Consider the following 15,393-nt stretch of genomic DNA (forward strand, 5'->3'; position numbering starts at 1 on the left):
TCCTTTTGTCCTCCACACATTTCAATTGTAAAATGTAATTACAAAAATGTAATGCCTGCAGCACTTGATATTCCCAGGTGGTCTCCCATCCAAGTACTAACCAAGCCCAACATTGCTTAGCTTCTGAGATCAGACGAGATCAGGCTTATTCAAGGTGGTGTGGCCGCAGGCAATTGCTGTTCTGCTTTCATGACTTTTATGTTTAGTGAGCTGGGGGTGATTCCTCCAAAATTTCCTTTTGTCCTCCACACATTTCAATTGTAAAATGTAATGCCTGCAGCACTTGATATTCCCAGGTGGTCTCCCATCCAAGTACTAACCAAGCCCAACATTGCTTAGCTTCTGAGATCAGACGAGATCAGGCTTATTCAAGGTGGTGTGGCCGCAGGCGATTGCATTTCTGCTTTCATGACTTTTATGTTTAGTGAGCTGGGGGTGATTCCTCCAAAATTTCCTTTTGTCCTATACACATTTCAATTGTAAAATGTAATTACAAAAATGTAATGCCTGCAGCACTTGATATTCCCAGGTGGTCTCCCATCCAAGTACTAACCAAGCCCAACATTGCTTAGCTTCTGAGATCAGACGAGATCAGGCTCATTCAAGGTGGTGTGGCCGCAGGCGATTGCATTTCTGCTTTCTTGACTTTTATGTTTAGTGAGCTGGGGGTGATTCCTCCAAAATTTCCTTTTGTCCTCCACACATTTCAATTGTAAAATGTAATTACAAAAATGTAATGCCTGCAGCACTTGATATTCCCAGGTGGTCTCCCATCCAAGTACTAACCAAGCCCAACATTGCTTAGCTTCTGAGATCAGACGAGATCAGGCTTATTCAAGGTGGTGTGGCCGCAGGCGATTGCATTTCTGCTTTCATGACTTTTATGTTTAGTGAGCTGGGGGTGATTCCTCCAAAATTTCCTTTTGTCCTCCACACATTTCAATTGTAAAATGTAATTACAAAAATGTAATGCCTGCAGCACTTGATATTCCCAGGTGGTCTCCCATCCAAGTACTAACCAAGCCCAACATTGCTTAGCTTCTGAGATCAGACGAGATCAGGCTCATTCAAGGTGGTGTGGCCGCAGGCGATTGCATTTCTGCTTTCTTGACTTTTATGTTTAGTGAGCTGGGGGTGATTCCTCCAAAATTTCCTTTTGTCCTCCACACATTTCAATTGTAAAATGTAATTACAAAAATGTAATGCCTGCAGCACTTGATATTCCCAGGTGGTCTCCCATCCAAGTACTAACCAAGCCCAACATTGCTTAGCTTCTGAGATCAGACGAGATCAGGCTTATTCAAGGTGGTGTGGCCGCAGGCGATTGCATTTCTGCTTTCATGACTTTTATGTTTAGTGAGCTGGGGGTGATTCCTCCAAAATTTCCTTTTGTCCTCCACACATTTCAATTGTAAAATGTAATTACAAAAATGTAATGCCTGCAGCACTTGATATTCCCAGGTGGTCTCCCATCCAAGTACTAACCAAGCCCAACATTGCTTAGCTTCTGAGATCAGACGAGATCAGGCTTATTCAAGGTGGTGTGGCCGCAGGCGATTGCTGTTCTGCTTTCATGACTTTTATGTTTAGTGAGCTGGGGGTGATTCCTCCAAAATTTCCTTTTGTCCTCCACACATTTCAATTGTAAAATGTAATGCCTGCAGCACTTGATATTCCCAGGTGGTCTCCCATCCAAGTACTAACCAAGCCCAACATTGCTTAGCTTCTGAGATCAGACGAGATCAGGCTTATTCAAGGTGGTGTGGCCGCAGGCGATTGCATTTCTGCTTTCATGACTTTTATGTTTAGTGAGCTGGGGGTGATTCCTCCAAAATTTCCTTTTGTCCTCCACACATTTCAATTGTAAAATGTAATGCCTGCAGCACTTGATATTCCCAGGTGGTCTCCCATCCAAGTACTAACCAAGCCCAACATTGCTTAGCTTCTGAGATCAGACGAGATCAGGTTTATTCAAGGTGGTGTGGCCGCAGGCGATTGCATTTCTGCTTTCATGACTTTTATGTTTAGTGAGCTGGGGGTGATTCCTCCAAAATTTCCTTTTGTCCTCCACACATTTCTATTGTAAAATGTAATTACAAAAATGTAATGCCTGCAGCACTTGATATTCCCAGGTGGTCTCCCATCCAAGTACTAACCAAGCCCAACATTGCTTAGCTTCTGAGATCAGACAAGATCAGGCTTATTCAAGGTGGTGTGGCCGCAGGCGATTGCATTTCTGCTTTCATGACTTTTATGTTTAGTGAGCTGGGGGTGATTCCTCCAAAATTTCCTTTTGTCCTCCACACATTTCAATTGTAAAATGTAATTACAAAAATGTAATGTCTGCAGCACTTGATATTCCCAGGTGGTCTCCCATCCAAGTACTAACCAAGCCCAACATTGCTTAGCTTCTGAGATCAGACGAGATCAGGCTTATTCAAGGTGGTGTGGCCGCAGACGATTGCTTTTCTGCTTTCATGACTTTTATGTTTAGTGAGCTGGGGGTGATTCCTCCAAAATTTCCTTTTGTCCTCCACACATTTCAATTGTAAAATGTAATGCCTACAGCACTTGATATTCCCAGGTGGTCTCCCATCCAAGTACTAACCAAGCCCAACATTGCTTAGCTTCTGAGATCAGACGAGATCAGGCTTATTCAAGGTGGTGTGGCCGCAGGCGATTGCATTTCTGCTTTCATGACTTTTATGTTTAGTGAGCTGGGGGTGATTCCTCCAAAATTTCCTTTTGTCCTCCACACATTTCAATTGTAAAATGTAATTACAAAAATGTAATGCCTGCAGCACTTGATATTCCCAGGTGGTCTCCCATCCAAGTACTAACCAAGCCCAACATTGCTTAGCTTCTGAGATCAGACGAGATCAGGCTTATTCAAGGTGGTGTGGCCGCAGGCGATTGCATTTCTGCTTTCATGACTTTTATGTTTAGTGAGCTGGGGGTGATTCCTCCAAAATTTCCTTTTGTCCTCCACACATTTCAATTGTAAAATGTAATTACAAAAATGTAATGCCTGCAGCACTTGATATTCCCAGGTGGTCTCCCATCCAAGTACTAACCAAGCCCAACATTGCTTAGCTTCTGAGATCAGACGAGATCAGGCTTATTCAAGGTGGTGTGGCCGCAGGCGATTGCATTTCTGCTTTCATGACTTTTATGTTTAGTGAGCTGGGGGTGATTCCTCCAAAATTTCCTTTTGTCCTCCACACATTTCAATTGTAAAATGTAATTACAAAAATGTAATGCCTGCAGCACTTGATATTCCCAGGTGGTCTCCCATCCAAGTACTAACCAAGCCCAACATTGCTTAGCTTCTGAGATCAGACGAGATCAGGCTTATTCAAGGTGGTGTGGCCGCAGGCAATTGCATTTCTGCTTTCATGACTTTTATGTTTAGTGAGCTGGGGGTGATTCCTCCAAAATTTCCTTTTGTCCTCCACACATTTCAATTGTAAAATGTAATGCCTGCAGCACTTGATATTCCCAGGTGGTCTCCCATCCAAGTACTAACCAAGCCCAACATTGCTTAGCTTCTGAGATCAGACGAGATCAGGCTTATTCAAGGTGGTGTGGCCGCAGGCGATTGCATTTCTGCTTTCATGACTTTTATATTTAGTGAGCTGGGGGTGATTCCTCCAAAATTTCCTTTTGTCCTCCACACATTTCAATTGTAAAATGTAATGCCTGCAGCACTTGATATTCCCAGGTGGTCTCCCATCCAAGTACTAACCAAGCCCAACATTGCTTAGCTTCTGAGATCAGACGAGATCAGGCTTATTCAAGGTGGTGTGGCCGCAGGCGATTGCATTTCTGCTTTCATGACTTTTATGTTTAGTGAGCTGGGGGTGATTCCTCCAAAATTTCCTTTTGTCCTCCACACATTTCAATTGTAAAATGTAATGCCTGCAGCACTTGATATTCCCAGGTGGTCTCCCATCCAAGTACTAACCAAGCCCAACATTGCTTAGCTTCTGAGATCAGACGAGATCAGGCTTATTCAAGGTGGTGTGGCCGCAGGCGATTGCATTTCTGCTTTCATGACTTTTATGTTTAGTGAGCTGGGGGTGATTCCTCCAAAATTTCCTTTTGTCCTCCACACATTTCAATTGTAAAATGTAATGCCTGCAGCACTTGATATTCCCAGGTGGTCTCCCATCCAAGTACTAACCAAGCCCAACATTGCTTAGCTTCTGAGATCAGACGAGATCAGGCTTATTCAAGGTGGTGTGGCCGCAGGCGATTGCATTTCTGCTTTCATGACTTTTATGTTTAGTGAGCTGGGGGTGATTCCTCCAAAATTTCCTTTTGTCCTCCACACATTTCAATTGTAAAATGTAATGCCTGCAGCACTTGATATTCCCAGGTGGTCTCCCATCCAAGTACTAACCAAGCCCAACATTGCTTAGCTTCTGTGATCAGACGAGATCAGGCTTATTCAAGGTGGTGTGGCCGCAGGCGATTGCATTTCTGCTTTCATGACTTTTATGTTTAGTGAGCTGGGGGTGATTCCTCCAAAATTTCCTTTTGTCCTCCACACATTTCAATTGTAAAATGTAATGCCTGCAGCACTTGATATTCCCAGGTGGTCTCCCATCCAAGTACTAACCAAGCCCAACATTGCTTAGCTTCTGAGATCAGACGAGATCAGGCTTATTCAAGGTGGTGTGGCCGCAGGCGATTGCATTTCTGCTTTCATGACTTTTATGTTTAGTGAGCTGGGGGTGATTCCTCCAAAATTTCCTTTTGTCCTCCACACATTTCAATTGTAAAATGTAATTACAAAAATGTAATGCCTGCAGCACTTGATATTCCCAGGTGGTCTCCCATCCAAGTACTAACCAAGCCCAACATTGCTTAGCTTCTGAGATCAGACGAGATCAGGCTCATTCAAGGTGGTGTGGCCGCAGGCGATTGCATTTCTGCTTTCATGACTTTTATGTTTAGTGAGCTGGGGGTGATTCCTCCAAAATTTCCTTTTGTCCTCCACACATTTCAATTGTAAAATGTAATTACAAAAATGTAATGCCTGCAGCACTTGATATTCCCAGGTGGTCTCCCATCCAAGTACTAACCAAGCCCAACATTGCTTAGCTTCTGAGATCAGACGAGATCAGGCTTATTCAAGGTGGTGTGGCCGCAGGCGATTGCATTTCTGCTTTCATGACTTTTATGTTTAGTGAGCTGGGGGTGATTCCTCCAAAATTTCCTTTTGTCCTCCACACATTTCAATTGTAAAATGTAATTACAAAAATGTAATGCCTGCAGCACTTGATATTCCCAGGTGGTCTCCCATCCAAGTACTAACCAAGCCCAACATTGCTTAGCTTCTGAGATCAGACGAGATCAGGCTTATTCAAGGTGGTGTGGCCACAGGCGATTGCATTTCTGCTTTCATGACTTTTATGTTTAGTGAGCTGGGGGTGATTCCTCCAAAATTTCCTTTTGTCCTCCACACATTTCAATTGTAAAATGTAATGCCTGCAGCACTTGATATTCCCAGGTGGTCTCCCATCCAAGTACTAACCAAGCCCAACATTGCTTAGCTTCTGAGATCAGACGAGATCAGGCTTATTCAAGGTGGTGTGGCCGCAGGCGATTGCATTTCTGCTTTCATGACTTTTATGTTTAGTGAGCTGGGGGTGATTCCTCCAAAATTTCCTTTTGTCCTCCACACATTTCAATTGTAAAATGTAATGCCTGCAGCACTTGATATTCCCAGGTGGTCTCCCATCCAAGTACTAACCAAGCCCAACATTGCTTAGCTTCTGAGATCAGACGAGATCAGGTTTATTCAAGGTGGTGTGGCCGCAGGCGATTGCATTTCTGCTTTCATGACTTTTATGTTTAGTGAGCTGGGGGTGATTCCTCCAAATTTCCTTTTGTCCTCCACACATTTCTATTGTAAAATGTAATTACAAAAATGTAATGCCTGCAGCACTTGATATTCCCAGGTGGTCTCCCATCCAAGTACTAACCAAGCCCAACATTGCTTAGCTTCTGAGATCAGACGAGATCAGGCTTATTCAAGGTGGTGTGGCCGCAGGCGATTGCATTTCTGCTTTCATGACTTTTATGTTTAGTGAGCTGGGGGTGATTCCTCCAAAATTTCCTTTTGTCCTCCACACATTTCAATTGTAAAATGTAATTACAAAAATGTAATGTCTGCAGCACTTGATATTCCCAGGTGGTCTCCCATCCAAGTACTAACCAAGCCCAACATTGCTTAGCTTCTGAGATCAGACGAGATCAGGCTTATTCAAGGTGGTGTGGCCGCAGGCGATTGCATTTCTGCTTTCATGACTTTTATGTTTAGTGAGCTGGGGGTGATTCCTCCAAAATTTCCTTTTGTCCTCCACACATTTCAATTGTAAAATGTAATGCCTGCAGCACTTGATATTCCCAGGTGGTCTCCCATCCAAGTACTAACCAAGCCCAACATTGCTTAGCTTCTGAGATCAGACGAGATCAGGCTTATTCAAGGTGGTGTGGCCGCAGGCGATTGCATTTCTGCTTTCATGACTTTTATGTTTAGTGAGCTGGGGGTGATTCCTCCAAAATTTCCTTTTGTCCTCCACACATTTCAATTGTAAAATGTAATTACAAAAATGTAATGCCTGCAGCACTTGATATTCCCAGGTGGTCTCCCATCCAAGTACTAACCAAGCCCAACATTGCTTAGCTTCTGAGATCAGACGAGATCAGGCTTATTCAAGGTGGTGTGGCCGCAGGCGATTGCATTTCTGCTTTCATGACTTTTATGTTTAGTGAGCTGGGGGTGATTCCTCCAAAATTTCCTTTTGTCCTCCACACATTTCAATTGTAAAATGTAATTACAAAAATGTAATGCCTGCAGCACTTGATATTCCCAGGTGGTCTCCCATCCAAGTACTAACCAAGCCCAACATTGCTTAGCTTCTGAGATCAGACGAGATCAGGCTTATTCAAGGTGGTGTGGCCGCAGGCGATTGCATTTCTGCTTTCATGACTTTTATGTTTAGTGAGCTGGGGGTGATTCCTCCAAAATTTCCTTTTGTCCTCCACACATTTCAATTGTAAAATGTAATTACAAAAATGTAATGCCTGCAGCACTTGATATTCCCAGGTGGTCTCCCATCCAAGTACTAACCAAGCCCAACATTGCTTAGCTTCTGAGATCAGACGAGATCAGGCTTATTCAAGGTGGTGTGGCCGCAGGCGATTGCATTTCTGCTTTCATGACTTTTATGTTTAGTGAGCTGGGGGTGATTCCTCCAAAATTTCCTTTTGTCCTCCACACATTTCAATTGTAAAATGTAATTACTAAAATGTAATGCCTGCAGCACTTGATATTCCCAGGTGGTCTCCCATCCAAGTACTAACCAAGCCCAACATTGCTTAGCTTCTGAGATCAGACGAGATCAGGCTTATTCAAGGTGGTGTGGCCGCAGGCGATTGCATTTCTGCTTTCATGACTTTTATGTTTAGTGAGCTGGGGGTGATGCCTCCAAAATTTCCTTTTGTCCTCCACACATTTCAATTGTAAAATGTAATGCCTGCTGCACTTGATATTCCCAGGTGGTCTCCCATCCAAGTACTAACCAAGCCCAACATTGCTTAGCTTCTGAGATCAGACGAGATCAGGCTTATTCAAGGTGGTGTGGCCGCAGGCGATTGCATTTCTGCTTTCATGACTTTTATGTTTAGTGAGCTGGGGGTGATTCCTCCAAAATTTCCTTTTGTCCTCCACACATTTCAATTGTAAAATGTAATTACAAAAATGTAATGCCTGCAGCACTTGATATTCCCAGGTGGTCTCCCATCCAAGTACTAACCAAGCCCAACATTGCTTAGCTTCTGAGATCAGACGAGATCAGGCTTATTCAAGGTGGTGTGGCCGCAGGCGATTGCATTTCTGCTTTCATGACTTTTATGTTTAGTGAGCTGGGGGTGATTCCTCCAAAATTTCCTTTTGTCCTCCACACATTTCAATTGTAAAATGTAATGCCTGCAGCACTTGATATTCCCAGGTGGTCTCCCATCCAAGTACTAACCAAGCCCAACATTGCTTAGCTTCTGAGATCAGACGAGATCAGGCTTATTCAAGGTGGTGTGGCCGCAGGCGATTGCATTTCTGCTTTCATGACTTTTATGTTTAGTGAGCTGGGGGTGATTCCTCCAAAATTTCCTTTTGTCCTCCACACATTTCAATTGTAAAATGTAATTACTAAAATGTAATGCCTGCAGCACTTGATATTCCCAGGTGGTCTCCCATCCAAGTACTAACCAAGCCCAACATTGCTTAGCTTCTGAGATCAGACGAGATCAGGCTTATTCAAGGTGGTGTGGCCGCAGGCGATTGCATTTCTGCTTTCATGACTTTTATGTTTAGTGAGCTGGGGGTGATTCCTCCAAAATTTCCTTTTGTCCTCCACACATTTCAATTGTAAAATGTAATTACTAAAATGTAATGCCTGCAGCACTTGATATTCCCAGGTGGTCTCCCATCCAAGTACTAACCAAGCCCAACATTGCTTAGCTTCTGAGATCAGACGAGATCAGGCTTATTCAAGGTGGTGTGGCCGCAGGCGATTGCATTTCTGCTTTCATGACTTTTATGTTTAGTGAGCTGGGGGTGATTCCTCCAAAATTTCCTTTTGTCCTCCACACATTTCAATTGTAAAATGTAATGCCTGCAGCACTTGATATTCCCAGGTGGTCTCCCATCCAAGTACTAACCAAGCCCAACATTGCTTAGCTTCTGAGATCAGACGAGATCAGGCTTATTCAAGGTGGTGTGGCCGCAGGCGATTGCATTTCTGCTTTCATGACTTTTATGTTTAGTGAGCTGGGGGTGATTCCTCCAAAATTTCCTTTTGTCCTCCACACATTTCAATTGTAAAATGTAATTACAAAAATGTAATGCCTGCAGCACTTGATATTCCCAGGTGGTCTCCCATCCAAGTACTAACCAAGCCCAACATTGCTTAGCTTCTGAGATCAGACGAGATCAGGCTTATTCAAGGTGGTGTGGCCGCAGGCGATTGCATTTCTGCTTTCATGACTTTTATGTTTAGTGAGCTGGGGGTGATTCCTCCAAAATTTCCTTTTGTCCTCCACACATTTCAATTGTAAAATGTAATGCCTGCAGCACTTGATATTCCCAGGTGGTCTCCCATCCAAGTACTAACCAAGCCCAACATTGCTTAGCTTCTGAGATCAGGCTTATTCAAGGTGGTGTGGCTGCAGGCGATTGCATTTCTGCTTTCATGACTTTTATGTTTAGTGAGCTGGGGGTGATTCCTCCAAAATTTCCTTTTGTCCTCCACACATTTCAATTGTAAAATGTAATTACAAAAATGTAATGCCTGCAGCACTTGATATTCCCAGGTGGTCTCCCATCCAAGTACTAACCAAGCCCAACATTGCTTAGCTTCTGAGATCAGACGAGATCAGGCTTATTCAAGGTGGTGTGGCCGCAGGCGATTGCATTTCTGCTTTCATGACTTTTATGTTTAGTGAGCTGGGGGTGATTCCTCCAAAATTTCCTTTTGTCCTCCACACATTTCAATTGTAAAATGTAATGCCTGCCGCACTTGATATTCCCAGGTGGTTTCCCATCCAAGTACTAACCAAGCCCAACATTGCTTAGCTTCTGAGATCAGACGAGATCAGGCTTATTCAAGGTGGTGTGGTCGCAGGCGATTGCATTTCTGCTTTCATGACTTTTATGTTTAGTGAGCTGGGGGTGATTCCTCCAAAATTTCCTTTTGTCCTCCACACATTTCAATTGTAAAATGTAATGCCTGCAGCACTTGATATTCCCAGGTGGTCTCCCATCCAAGTACTAACCAAGCCCAACATTGCTTAGCTTCGGAGATCAGACGAGATCAGGCTTATTCAAGGTGGTGTGGCCGCAGGCGATTGCTGTTCTGCTTTCATGACTTTTATGTTTAGTGAGCTGGGGGTGATTCCTCCAAAATTTCCTTTTGTCCTCCACACATTTCAATTGTAAAATGTAATTACAAAAATGTAATGCCTGCAGCACTTGATATTCCCAGGTGGTCTCCCATCCAAGTACTAACCAAGCCCAACATTGCTTAGCTTCTGAGATCAGACGAGATCAGGCTTATTCAAGGTGGTGTGGCCGCAGGCGATTGCTGTTCTGCTTTCATGACTTTTATGTTTAGTGAGCTGGGGGTGATTCCTCCAAAATTTCCTTTTGTCCTCCACACATTTCAATTGTAAAATGTAATTACAAAAATGTAATGCCTGCAGCACTTGATATTCCCAGGTGGTCTCCCATCCAAGTACTAACCAAGCCCAACATTGCTTAGCTTCTGAGATCAGACGAGATCAGGCTTATTCAAGGTGGTGTGGCCGCAGGCGATTGCATTTCTGCTTTCATGACTTTTATGTTTAGTGAGCTGGGGGTGATTCCTCCAAAATTTACTTTTGTCCTCCACACATTTCAATTGTAAAATGTAATTACAAAAATGTAATGCCTGCAGCACTTGATATTCCCAGGTGGTCTCCCATCCAAGTACTAACCAAGCCCAACATTGCTTAGCTTCTGAGATCAGGCTTATTCAAGGTGGTGTGGCCGCAGGCGATTGCATTTCTGCTTTCATGACTTTTATGTTTAGTGAGCTGGGGGTGATTCCTCCAAAATTTCCTTTTGTCCTCCACACATTTCAATTGTAAAATGTAATGCCTGCAGCACTTGATATTCCCAGGTGGTCTCCCATCCAAGTACTAACCAAGCCCAACATTGCTTAGCTTCTGAGATCAGACGAGATCAGGCTTATTCAAGGTGGTGTGGCCGCAGGCGATTGCATTTCTGCTTTCATGACTTTTATGTTTAGTGAGCTGGGGGTGATTCCTCCAAAATTTCCTTTTGTCCTCCACACATTTCAATTGTAAAATGTAATTACAAAAATGTAATGCCTGCAGCACTTGATATTCCCAGGTGGTCTCCCATCCAAGTACTAACCAAGCCCAACATTGCTTAGCTTCTGAGATCAGACGAGATCAGGCTTATTCAAGGTGGTGTGGCCGCAGGCGATTGCATTTCTGCTTTCATGACTTTTATGTTTAGTGAGCTGGGGGTGATTCCTCCAAAATTTCCTTTTGTCCTCCACACATTTCAATTGTAAAATGTAATTACAAAAATGTAATGCCTGCAGCACTTGATATTCCCAGGTGGTCTCCCATCCAAGTACTAACCAAGCCCAACATTGCTTAGCTTCTGAGATCAGACAAGATCAGGCTTATTCAAGGTGGTGTGGCCGCAGGCGATTGCATTTCTGCTTTCATGACTTTTATGTTTAGTGAGCTGGGGGTGATTCCTCCAAAATTTCCTTTTGTCCTCCACACATTTCAATTCTAAAATGTAATTACAAAAATGTAATGCCTGCAGCACTTGATATTCCCAGGTGGTCTCCCATCCAAGTACTAACCAAGCCCAACATTGCTTAGCTTCTGAGATCAGACGAGATCAGGCTTATTCAAGGTGGTGTGGCCGCAGGCGATTGCATTTCTGCTTTCATGACTTTTATGTTTAGTGAGCTGGGGGTGATTCCTCCAAAATTTCCTTTTGTCCTCCACACATTTCAATTGTAAAATGTAATTACAAAAATGTAATGCCTGCAGCACTTGATATTCCCAGGTGGTCTCCCATCCAAGTACTAACCAAGCCCAACATTGCTTAGCTTCTGAGATCAGACGAGATCAGGCTTATTCAAGGTGGTGTGGCCGCAGGCGATTGCATTTCTGCTTTCATGACTTTTATGTTTAGTGAGCTGGGGGTGATTCCTCCAAAATTTCCTTTTGTCCTCCACACATTTCAATTGTAAAATGTAATTACAAAAATGTAATGCCTGCAGCACTTGATATTCCCAGGTGGTCTCCCATCAAAGTACTAACCAAGCCCAACATTGCTTAGCTTCTGAGATCAGACGAGATCAGGCTTATTCAAGGTGGTGTGGCCGCAGGCGATTGCATTTCTGCTTTCATGACTTTTATGTTTAGTGAGCTGGGGGTGATTCCTCCAAAATTTCCTTTTGTCCTCCACACATTTCAATTGTAAAATGTAATTACTAAAATGTAATGCCTGCAGCACTTGATATTCCCAGGTGGTCTCCCATCCAAGTACTAACCAAGCCCAACATTGCTTAGCTTCTGAGATCAGACGAGATCAGGCTTATTCAAGGTGGTGTGGCCGCAGGCGATTGCATTTCTGCTTTCATGACTTTTATGTTTAGTGAGCTGGGGGTGATTCCTCCAAAATTTCCTTTTGTCCTCCACACATTTCAATTGTAAAATGTAATGCCTGCAGCACTTGATATTCCCAGGTGGTCTCCCATCCTAGTACTAACCAAGCCCAACATTGCTTAGCTTCTGAGATCAGACGAGATCAGGCTTATTCAAGGTGGTGTGGCCGCAGGCGATTGCATTTCTGCTTTCATGACTTTTATGTTTAGTGAGCTGGGGGTGATTCCTCCAAAATTTCCTTTTGTCCTCCACACATTTCAATTGTAAAATGTAATTACAAAAATGTAATGCCTGCAGCACTTGATATTCCCAGGTGGTCTCCCATCCAAGTACTAACCAAGCCCAACATTGCTTAGCTTCTGAGATCAGACGAGATCAGGCTTATTCAAGGTGGTGTGGCCGCAGGCGATTGCTGTTCTGCTTTCATGACTTTTATGTTTAGTGAGCTGGGGGTGATTCCTCCAAAATTTCCTTTTGTCCTCCACACATTTCAATTGTAAAATGTAATGCCTGCAGCACTTGATATTCCCAGGTGGTCTCCCATCCAAGTACTAACCAAGCCCAACATTGCTTAGCTTCTGAGATCAGACGAAATCAGGCTTATTCAAGGTGGTGTGGCCGCAGGCGATTGCATTTCTGCTTTCATGACTTTTATGTTTAGTGAGCTGGGGGTGATTCCTCCAAAATTTCCTTTTGTCCTCCACACATTTCAATTGTAAAATGTAATTACAAAAATGTAATGCCTGCAGCACTTGATATTCCCAGGTGGTCTCCCATCCAAGTACTAACCAAGCCCAACATTGCTTAGCTTCTGAGATCAGACGAGATCAGGCTTATTCAAGGTGGTGTGGCCGCAGGCGATTGCATTTCTGCTTTCATGACTTTTATGTTTAGTGAGCTGGGGGTGATTCCTCCAAAATTTCCTTTTGTCCTCCACACATTTCAATTGTAAAATGTAATGCCTGCAGCACTTGATATTCCCAGGTGGTCTCCCATCCAAGTACTAACCAAGCCCAACATTGCTTAGCTTCTGAGATCAGACGAGATCAGGCTTATTCAAGGTGGTGTGGCCGCAGGCGATTGCATTTCTGCTTTCATGACTTTTATGTTTAGTGAGCTGGGGGTGATTCCTCCAAAATTTCCTTTTGTCCTCCACACATTTCAATTGTAAAATGTAATGCCTGCAGCACTTGATATTCCCAGGTAGTCTCCCATCCAAGTACTAACCAAGCCCAACATTGCTTAGCTTCTGAGATCAGACGAGATCAGGCTTATTCAAGGTGGTGTGGCCGCAGGCGATTGCATTTCTGCTTTCATGACTTTTATGTTTAGTGAGCTGGGGGTGATTCCTCCAAAATTTCCTTTTGTCCTCCACACATTTCAATTGTAAAATGTAATTACAAAAATGTAATGCCTGCAGCACTTGATATTCCCAGGTGGTCTCCCATCCAAGTACTAACCAAGCCCAACATTGCTTAGCTTCTGAGATCAGACGAGATCAGGCTTATTCAAGGTGGTGTGGCCGCAGGCGATTGCATTTCTGCTTTCATGACTTTTATGTTTAGTGAGCTGGGGGTGATTCCTCCAAAATTTCCTTTTGTCCTCCACACATTTCAATTGTAAAATGTAATGCCTGCAGCACTTGATATTCCCAGGTGGTCTCCCATCCAAGTACTAACCAAGCCCAACATTGCTTAGCTTCTGAGATCAGACGAGATCAGGCTTATTCAAGGTGGTGTGGCCGCAGGCGATTGCATTTCTGCTTTCATGACTTTTATGTTTAGTGAGCTGGGGGTGATTCCTCCAAAATTTCCTTTTGTCCTCCACACATTTCAATTGTAAAATGTAATTACAAAAATGTAATGCCTGCAGCACTTGATATTCCCAGGTGGTCTCCCATCCAAGTACTAACCAAGCCCAACATTGCTTAGCTTCTGAGATCAGACAAGATCAGGCTTATTCAAGGTGGTGTGGCCGCAGGCGATTGCATTTCTGCTTTCATGACTTTTATGTTTAGTGAGCTGGGGGTGATTCCTCCAAAATTTCCTTTTGTCCTCCACACATTTCAATTGTAAAATGTAATGCCTGCAGCACTTGATATTCCCAGGTGGTCTCCCATCCAAGTACTAACCAAGCCCAACATTGCTTAGCTTCTGAGATCAGACGAGATCAGGCTTATTCAAGGTGGTGTGGCCGCAGGCGATTGCATTTCTGCTTTCATGACTTTTATGTTTAGTGAGCTGGGGGTGATTCCTCCAAAATTTCTTTTTGTCCTCCACACATTTCAATTGTAAAATGTAATTACAAAAATGTAATGCCTGCAGCACTTGATATTCCCAGGTGGTCTCCCATCCAAGTACTAACCAAGCCCAACATTGCTTAGCTTCTGAGATCAGACGAGATCAGGCTCATTCAAGGTGGTGTGGCCGCAGGCGATTGCATTTCTGCTTTCATGACTTTTATGTTTAGTGAGCTGGGGGTGATTCCTCCAAAATTTCCTTTTGTCCTCCACACATTTCAATTGTAAAATGTAATGCCTGCAGCACTTGATATTCCCAGGTGGTCTCCCATCCAAGTACTAACCAAGCCCAACATTGCTTAGCTTCTGAGATCAGACGAGATCAGGCTTATTCAAGGTGGTGTGGCCGCAGGTGATTGCATTTCTGCTTTCATGACTTTTATGTTTAGTGAGCTGGGGGTGATTCCTCCAAAATTTCCTTTTGTCCTCCACACATTTCAATTGTAAAATGTAATGCCTGCAGCACTTGATATTCCCAGGTGGTCTCCCATCCAAGTACTAACCAAGCCCAACATTGCTTAGCTTCTGAGATCAGACGAGATCAGGCATATTCAAGGTGGTGTGGCCGCAGGCGATTGCATTTCTGCTTTCATGACTTTTATGTTTAGTGAGCTGGGGGTGATTCCTCCAAAATTTCCTTTTGTCCTCCACACATTTCAATTGTAAAATGTAATTACAAAAATGTAATGCCTGCAGCACTTGATATTCCCAGGTGGTCTCCCATCCAAGTACTAACCAAGCCCAACATTGCTTAGCTTCTGAGATCAGACGAGATCAGGCTTATTCAAGGTGGTGTGGCCGCAGGCGATTGCTTTTCTGCTTTCATGACT

At 43.6% G+C, this 15,393-nt stretch overlaps 65 non-coding genes and 3 pseudogenes across 65 annotated transcripts; all 68 read right to left on the reverse strand.

Moving 5' to 3' along the window:
* Window positions 1-52: 52 nt before the first annotated feature.
* On the reverse strand, window positions 53-171 carry LOC131727199 (5S ribosomal RNA). The gene has a single exon (XR_009322008.1). It is a non-coding gene; the product is annotated as a 5S ribosomal RNA (ribosomal RNA).
* Window positions 172-271: 100 nt separating this feature from the next.
* Window positions 272-390, reverse strand: LOC131727200 (5S ribosomal RNA). The gene has a single exon (XR_009322009.1). It is a non-coding gene; the product is annotated as a 5S ribosomal RNA (ribosomal RNA).
* Window positions 391-504: 114 nt separating this feature from the next.
* Window positions 505-623, reverse strand: LOC131726964 (5S ribosomal RNA). Its single transcript, XR_009321773.1, has one exon. It is a non-coding gene; the product is annotated as a 5S ribosomal RNA (ribosomal RNA).
* A 114-nt stretch (window positions 624-737) lies between these two features.
* On the reverse strand, window positions 738-856 carry LOC131727201 (5S ribosomal RNA). Its single transcript, XR_009322010.1, has one exon. It is a non-coding gene; the product is annotated as a 5S ribosomal RNA (ribosomal RNA).
* Window positions 857-970: 114 nt separating this feature from the next.
* On the reverse strand, window positions 971-1,089 carry LOC131726975 (5S ribosomal RNA). Its single transcript, XR_009321784.1, has one exon. It is a non-coding gene; the product is annotated as a 5S ribosomal RNA (ribosomal RNA).
* A 114-nt stretch (window positions 1,090-1,203) lies between these two features.
* Window positions 1,204-1,322, reverse strand: LOC131727202 (5S ribosomal RNA). The gene has a single exon (XR_009322011.1). It is a non-coding gene; the product is annotated as a 5S ribosomal RNA (ribosomal RNA).
* A 114-nt stretch (window positions 1,323-1,436) lies between these two features.
* LOC131727203 (5S ribosomal RNA) lies at window positions 1,437-1,555 on the reverse strand. The gene has a single exon (XR_009322012.1). It is a non-coding gene; the product is annotated as a 5S ribosomal RNA (ribosomal RNA).
* Window positions 1,556-1,655: 100 nt separating this feature from the next.
* Window positions 1,656-1,774, reverse strand: LOC131727204 (5S ribosomal RNA). The gene has a single exon (XR_009322013.1). It is a non-coding gene; the product is annotated as a 5S ribosomal RNA (ribosomal RNA).
* A 100-nt stretch (window positions 1,775-1,874) lies between these two features.
* Window positions 1,875-1,993, reverse strand: LOC131725660 (5S ribosomal RNA). Its single transcript, XR_009320839.1, has one exon. It is a non-coding gene; the product is annotated as a 5S ribosomal RNA (ribosomal RNA).
* Window positions 1,994-2,107: 114 nt separating this feature from the next.
* On the reverse strand, window positions 2,108-2,226 carry LOC131726340 (5S ribosomal RNA). Its single transcript, XR_009321526.1, has one exon. It is a non-coding gene; the product is annotated as a 5S ribosomal RNA (ribosomal RNA).
* A 114-nt stretch (window positions 2,227-2,340) lies between these two features.
* LOC131726081 (5S ribosomal RNA) lies at window positions 2,341-2,459 on the reverse strand. The gene has a single exon (XR_009321263.1). It is a non-coding gene; the product is annotated as a 5S ribosomal RNA (ribosomal RNA).
* A 100-nt stretch (window positions 2,460-2,559) lies between these two features.
* On the reverse strand, window positions 2,560-2,678 carry LOC131726228 (5S ribosomal RNA). Its single transcript, XR_009321411.1, has one exon. It is a non-coding gene; the product is annotated as a 5S ribosomal RNA (ribosomal RNA).
* Window positions 2,679-2,792: 114 nt separating this feature from the next.
* Window positions 2,793-2,911, reverse strand: LOC131727205 (5S ribosomal RNA). Its single transcript, XR_009322014.1, has one exon. It is a non-coding gene; the product is annotated as a 5S ribosomal RNA (ribosomal RNA).
* Window positions 2,912-3,025: 114 nt separating this feature from the next.
* Window positions 3,026-3,144, reverse strand: LOC131727206 (5S ribosomal RNA). Its single transcript, XR_009322015.1, has one exon. It is a non-coding gene; the product is annotated as a 5S ribosomal RNA (ribosomal RNA).
* Window positions 3,145-3,258: 114 nt separating this feature from the next.
* Window positions 3,259-3,377, reverse strand: LOC131727207 (5S ribosomal RNA). Its single transcript, XR_009322016.1, has one exon. It is a non-coding gene; the product is annotated as a 5S ribosomal RNA (ribosomal RNA).
* A 100-nt stretch (window positions 3,378-3,477) lies between these two features.
* On the reverse strand, window positions 3,478-3,596 carry LOC131727209 (5S ribosomal RNA). The gene has a single exon (XR_009322018.1). It is a non-coding gene; the product is annotated as a 5S ribosomal RNA (ribosomal RNA).
* A 100-nt stretch (window positions 3,597-3,696) lies between these two features.
* Window positions 3,697-3,815, reverse strand: LOC131727210 (5S ribosomal RNA). The gene has a single exon (XR_009322019.1). It is a non-coding gene; the product is annotated as a 5S ribosomal RNA (ribosomal RNA).
* A 100-nt stretch (window positions 3,816-3,915) lies between these two features.
* Window positions 3,916-4,034, reverse strand: LOC131727211 (5S ribosomal RNA). Its single transcript, XR_009322020.1, has one exon. It is a non-coding gene; the product is annotated as a 5S ribosomal RNA (ribosomal RNA).
* Window positions 4,035-4,134: 100 nt separating this feature from the next.
* Window positions 4,135-4,253, reverse strand: LOC131727212 (5S ribosomal RNA). Its single transcript, XR_009322021.1, has one exon. It is a non-coding gene; the product is annotated as a 5S ribosomal RNA (ribosomal RNA).
* A 100-nt stretch (window positions 4,254-4,353) lies between these two features.
* LOC131726413 (5S ribosomal RNA) lies at window positions 4,354-4,472 on the reverse strand. Its single transcript, XR_009321602.1, has one exon. It is a non-coding gene; the product is annotated as a 5S ribosomal RNA (ribosomal RNA).
* Window positions 4,473-4,572: 100 nt separating this feature from the next.
* LOC131727213 (5S ribosomal RNA) lies at window positions 4,573-4,691 on the reverse strand. The gene has a single exon (XR_009322022.1). It is a non-coding gene; the product is annotated as a 5S ribosomal RNA (ribosomal RNA).
* Window positions 4,692-4,805: 114 nt separating this feature from the next.
* On the reverse strand, window positions 4,806-4,924 carry LOC131726986 (5S ribosomal RNA). The gene has a single exon (XR_009321795.1). It is a non-coding gene; the product is annotated as a 5S ribosomal RNA (ribosomal RNA).
* A 114-nt stretch (window positions 4,925-5,038) lies between these two features.
* LOC131727214 (5S ribosomal RNA) lies at window positions 5,039-5,157 on the reverse strand. The gene has a single exon (XR_009322023.1). It is a non-coding gene; the product is annotated as a 5S ribosomal RNA (ribosomal RNA).
* Window positions 5,158-5,271: 114 nt separating this feature from the next.
* On the reverse strand, window positions 5,272-5,390 carry LOC131726143 (5S ribosomal RNA). Its single transcript, XR_009321326.1, has one exon. It is a non-coding gene; the product is annotated as a 5S ribosomal RNA (ribosomal RNA).
* A 100-nt stretch (window positions 5,391-5,490) lies between these two features.
* LOC131727215 (5S ribosomal RNA) lies at window positions 5,491-5,609 on the reverse strand. The gene has a single exon (XR_009322024.1). It is a non-coding gene; the product is annotated as a 5S ribosomal RNA (ribosomal RNA).
* Window positions 5,610-5,709: 100 nt separating this feature from the next.
* Window positions 5,710-5,828, reverse strand: LOC131725771 (5S ribosomal RNA). The gene has a single exon (XR_009320950.1). It is a non-coding gene; the product is annotated as a 5S ribosomal RNA (ribosomal RNA).
* A 113-nt stretch (window positions 5,829-5,941) lies between these two features.
* On the reverse strand, window positions 5,942-6,060 carry LOC131727216 (5S ribosomal RNA). The gene has a single exon (XR_009322025.1). It is a non-coding gene; the product is annotated as a 5S ribosomal RNA (ribosomal RNA).
* Window positions 6,061-6,174: 114 nt separating this feature from the next.
* Window positions 6,175-6,293, reverse strand: LOC131726224 (5S ribosomal RNA). The gene has a single exon (XR_009321407.1). It is a non-coding gene; the product is annotated as a 5S ribosomal RNA (ribosomal RNA).
* A 100-nt stretch (window positions 6,294-6,393) lies between these two features.
* Window positions 6,394-6,512, reverse strand: LOC131727217 (5S ribosomal RNA). Its single transcript, XR_009322026.1, has one exon. It is a non-coding gene; the product is annotated as a 5S ribosomal RNA (ribosomal RNA).
* Window positions 6,513-6,626: 114 nt separating this feature from the next.
* On the reverse strand, window positions 6,627-6,745 carry LOC131727218 (5S ribosomal RNA). Its single transcript, XR_009322027.1, has one exon. It is a non-coding gene; the product is annotated as a 5S ribosomal RNA (ribosomal RNA).
* A 114-nt stretch (window positions 6,746-6,859) lies between these two features.
* On the reverse strand, window positions 6,860-6,978 carry LOC131727220 (5S ribosomal RNA). Its single transcript, XR_009322029.1, has one exon. It is a non-coding gene; the product is annotated as a 5S ribosomal RNA (ribosomal RNA).
* A 114-nt stretch (window positions 6,979-7,092) lies between these two features.
* LOC131727221 (5S ribosomal RNA) lies at window positions 7,093-7,211 on the reverse strand. Its single transcript, XR_009322030.1, has one exon. It is a non-coding gene; the product is annotated as a 5S ribosomal RNA (ribosomal RNA).
* Window positions 7,212-7,325: 114 nt separating this feature from the next.
* On the reverse strand, window positions 7,326-7,444 carry LOC131727222 (5S ribosomal RNA). Its single transcript, XR_009322031.1, has one exon. It is a non-coding gene; the product is annotated as a 5S ribosomal RNA (ribosomal RNA).
* A 100-nt stretch (window positions 7,445-7,544) lies between these two features.
* Window positions 7,545-7,663, reverse strand: LOC131726359 (5S ribosomal RNA). The gene has a single exon (XR_009321548.1). It is a non-coding gene; the product is annotated as a 5S ribosomal RNA (ribosomal RNA).
* A 114-nt stretch (window positions 7,664-7,777) lies between these two features.
* On the reverse strand, window positions 7,778-7,896 carry LOC131727223 (5S ribosomal RNA). Its single transcript, XR_009322032.1, has one exon. It is a non-coding gene; the product is annotated as a 5S ribosomal RNA (ribosomal RNA).
* Window positions 7,897-7,996: 100 nt separating this feature from the next.
* LOC131727224 (5S ribosomal RNA) lies at window positions 7,997-8,115 on the reverse strand. Its single transcript, XR_009322033.1, has one exon. It is a non-coding gene; the product is annotated as a 5S ribosomal RNA (ribosomal RNA).
* A 114-nt stretch (window positions 8,116-8,229) lies between these two features.
* Window positions 8,230-8,348, reverse strand: LOC131727225 (5S ribosomal RNA). Its single transcript, XR_009322034.1, has one exon. It is a non-coding gene; the product is annotated as a 5S ribosomal RNA (ribosomal RNA).
* A 114-nt stretch (window positions 8,349-8,462) lies between these two features.
* LOC131727226 (5S ribosomal RNA) lies at window positions 8,463-8,581 on the reverse strand. Its single transcript, XR_009322035.1, has one exon. It is a non-coding gene; the product is annotated as a 5S ribosomal RNA (ribosomal RNA).
* Window positions 8,582-8,681: 100 nt separating this feature from the next.
* On the reverse strand, window positions 8,682-8,800 carry LOC131727227 (5S ribosomal RNA). Its single transcript, XR_009322036.1, has one exon. It is a non-coding gene; the product is annotated as a 5S ribosomal RNA (ribosomal RNA).
* Window positions 8,801-8,914: 114 nt separating this feature from the next.
* On the reverse strand, window positions 8,915-9,033 carry LOC131727228 (5S ribosomal RNA). Its single transcript, XR_009322037.1, has one exon. It is a non-coding gene; the product is annotated as a 5S ribosomal RNA (ribosomal RNA).
* Window positions 9,034-9,133: 100 nt separating this feature from the next.
* Window positions 9,134-9,242, reverse strand: LOC131726783 (5S ribosomal RNA; annotated as a pseudogene).
* A 114-nt stretch (window positions 9,243-9,356) lies between these two features.
* LOC131727229 (5S ribosomal RNA) lies at window positions 9,357-9,475 on the reverse strand. The gene has a single exon (XR_009322038.1). It is a non-coding gene; the product is annotated as a 5S ribosomal RNA (ribosomal RNA).
* Window positions 9,476-9,575: 100 nt separating this feature from the next.
* Window positions 9,576-9,694, reverse strand: LOC131726476 (5S ribosomal RNA; annotated as a pseudogene).
* Window positions 9,695-9,794: 100 nt separating this feature from the next.
* On the reverse strand, window positions 9,795-9,913 carry LOC131726319 (5S ribosomal RNA). The gene has a single exon (XR_009321505.1). It is a non-coding gene; the product is annotated as a 5S ribosomal RNA (ribosomal RNA).
* Window positions 9,914-10,027: 114 nt separating this feature from the next.
* Window positions 10,028-10,146, reverse strand: LOC131727231 (5S ribosomal RNA). The gene has a single exon (XR_009322040.1). It is a non-coding gene; the product is annotated as a 5S ribosomal RNA (ribosomal RNA).
* Window positions 10,147-10,260: 114 nt separating this feature from the next.
* Window positions 10,261-10,379, reverse strand: LOC131727232 (5S ribosomal RNA). Its single transcript, XR_009322041.1, has one exon. It is a non-coding gene; the product is annotated as a 5S ribosomal RNA (ribosomal RNA).
* A 114-nt stretch (window positions 10,380-10,493) lies between these two features.
* LOC131726673 (5S ribosomal RNA) lies at window positions 10,494-10,602 on the reverse strand (annotated as a pseudogene).
* Window positions 10,603-10,702: 100 nt separating this feature from the next.
* Window positions 10,703-10,821, reverse strand: LOC131727233 (5S ribosomal RNA). Its single transcript, XR_009322042.1, has one exon. It is a non-coding gene; the product is annotated as a 5S ribosomal RNA (ribosomal RNA).
* Window positions 10,822-10,935: 114 nt separating this feature from the next.
* Window positions 10,936-11,054, reverse strand: LOC131727234 (5S ribosomal RNA). The gene has a single exon (XR_009322043.1). It is a non-coding gene; the product is annotated as a 5S ribosomal RNA (ribosomal RNA).
* A 114-nt stretch (window positions 11,055-11,168) lies between these two features.
* LOC131726341 (5S ribosomal RNA) lies at window positions 11,169-11,287 on the reverse strand. Its single transcript, XR_009321527.1, has one exon. It is a non-coding gene; the product is annotated as a 5S ribosomal RNA (ribosomal RNA).
* Window positions 11,288-11,401: 114 nt separating this feature from the next.
* LOC131727235 (5S ribosomal RNA) lies at window positions 11,402-11,520 on the reverse strand. Its single transcript, XR_009322044.1, has one exon. It is a non-coding gene; the product is annotated as a 5S ribosomal RNA (ribosomal RNA).
* Window positions 11,521-11,634: 114 nt separating this feature from the next.
* LOC131725494 (5S ribosomal RNA) lies at window positions 11,635-11,753 on the reverse strand. Its single transcript, XR_009320673.1, has one exon. It is a non-coding gene; the product is annotated as a 5S ribosomal RNA (ribosomal RNA).
* A 114-nt stretch (window positions 11,754-11,867) lies between these two features.
* LOC131726100 (5S ribosomal RNA) lies at window positions 11,868-11,986 on the reverse strand. The gene has a single exon (XR_009321282.1). It is a non-coding gene; the product is annotated as a 5S ribosomal RNA (ribosomal RNA).
* Window positions 11,987-12,100: 114 nt separating this feature from the next.
* On the reverse strand, window positions 12,101-12,219 carry LOC131725495 (5S ribosomal RNA). Its single transcript, XR_009320674.1, has one exon. It is a non-coding gene; the product is annotated as a 5S ribosomal RNA (ribosomal RNA).
* Window positions 12,220-12,319: 100 nt separating this feature from the next.
* LOC131727008 (5S ribosomal RNA) lies at window positions 12,320-12,438 on the reverse strand. The gene has a single exon (XR_009321817.1). It is a non-coding gene; the product is annotated as a 5S ribosomal RNA (ribosomal RNA).
* Window positions 12,439-12,552: 114 nt separating this feature from the next.
* Window positions 12,553-12,671, reverse strand: LOC131725496 (5S ribosomal RNA). Its single transcript, XR_009320675.1, has one exon. It is a non-coding gene; the product is annotated as a 5S ribosomal RNA (ribosomal RNA).
* A 100-nt stretch (window positions 12,672-12,771) lies between these two features.
* On the reverse strand, window positions 12,772-12,890 carry LOC131726214 (5S ribosomal RNA). Its single transcript, XR_009321397.1, has one exon. It is a non-coding gene; the product is annotated as a 5S ribosomal RNA (ribosomal RNA).
* A 114-nt stretch (window positions 12,891-13,004) lies between these two features.
* Window positions 13,005-13,123, reverse strand: LOC131725497 (5S ribosomal RNA). The gene has a single exon (XR_009320676.1). It is a non-coding gene; the product is annotated as a 5S ribosomal RNA (ribosomal RNA).
* Window positions 13,124-13,223: 100 nt separating this feature from the next.
* On the reverse strand, window positions 13,224-13,342 carry LOC131725498 (5S ribosomal RNA). The gene has a single exon (XR_009320677.1). It is a non-coding gene; the product is annotated as a 5S ribosomal RNA (ribosomal RNA).
* A 100-nt stretch (window positions 13,343-13,442) lies between these two features.
* Window positions 13,443-13,561, reverse strand: LOC131726222 (5S ribosomal RNA). The gene has a single exon (XR_009321405.1). It is a non-coding gene; the product is annotated as a 5S ribosomal RNA (ribosomal RNA).
* Window positions 13,562-13,675: 114 nt separating this feature from the next.
* Window positions 13,676-13,794, reverse strand: LOC131725500 (5S ribosomal RNA). The gene has a single exon (XR_009320679.1). It is a non-coding gene; the product is annotated as a 5S ribosomal RNA (ribosomal RNA).
* Window positions 13,795-13,894: 100 nt separating this feature from the next.
* Window positions 13,895-14,013, reverse strand: LOC131725501 (5S ribosomal RNA). The gene has a single exon (XR_009320680.1). It is a non-coding gene; the product is annotated as a 5S ribosomal RNA (ribosomal RNA).
* A 114-nt stretch (window positions 14,014-14,127) lies between these two features.
* LOC131726342 (5S ribosomal RNA) lies at window positions 14,128-14,246 on the reverse strand. The gene has a single exon (XR_009321528.1). It is a non-coding gene; the product is annotated as a 5S ribosomal RNA (ribosomal RNA).
* A 100-nt stretch (window positions 14,247-14,346) lies between these two features.
* LOC131725502 (5S ribosomal RNA) lies at window positions 14,347-14,465 on the reverse strand. Its single transcript, XR_009320681.1, has one exon. It is a non-coding gene; the product is annotated as a 5S ribosomal RNA (ribosomal RNA).
* Window positions 14,466-14,579: 114 nt separating this feature from the next.
* On the reverse strand, window positions 14,580-14,698 carry LOC131726997 (5S ribosomal RNA). The gene has a single exon (XR_009321806.1). It is a non-coding gene; the product is annotated as a 5S ribosomal RNA (ribosomal RNA).
* A 100-nt stretch (window positions 14,699-14,798) lies between these two features.
* Window positions 14,799-14,917, reverse strand: LOC131726207 (5S ribosomal RNA). Its single transcript, XR_009321390.1, has one exon. It is a non-coding gene; the product is annotated as a 5S ribosomal RNA (ribosomal RNA).
* A 100-nt stretch (window positions 14,918-15,017) lies between these two features.
* LOC131726607 (5S ribosomal RNA) lies at window positions 15,018-15,136 on the reverse strand. The gene has a single exon (XR_009321656.1). It is a non-coding gene; the product is annotated as a 5S ribosomal RNA (ribosomal RNA).
* Window positions 15,137-15,250: 114 nt separating this feature from the next.
* LOC131725503 (5S ribosomal RNA) lies at window positions 15,251-15,369 on the reverse strand. Its single transcript, XR_009320682.1, has one exon. It is a non-coding gene; the product is annotated as a 5S ribosomal RNA (ribosomal RNA).
* Window positions 15,370-15,393: the final 24 nt, after the last annotated feature.

This window comes from Acipenser ruthenus, unplaced genomic scaffold (assembly GCF_902713425.1).
Source record: "Acipenser ruthenus unplaced genomic scaffold, fAciRut3.2 maternal haplotype, whole genome shotgun sequence".
NCBI lineage: Eukaryota > Metazoa > Chordata > Actinopteri > Acipenseriformes > Acipenseridae > Acipenser > Acipenser ruthenus.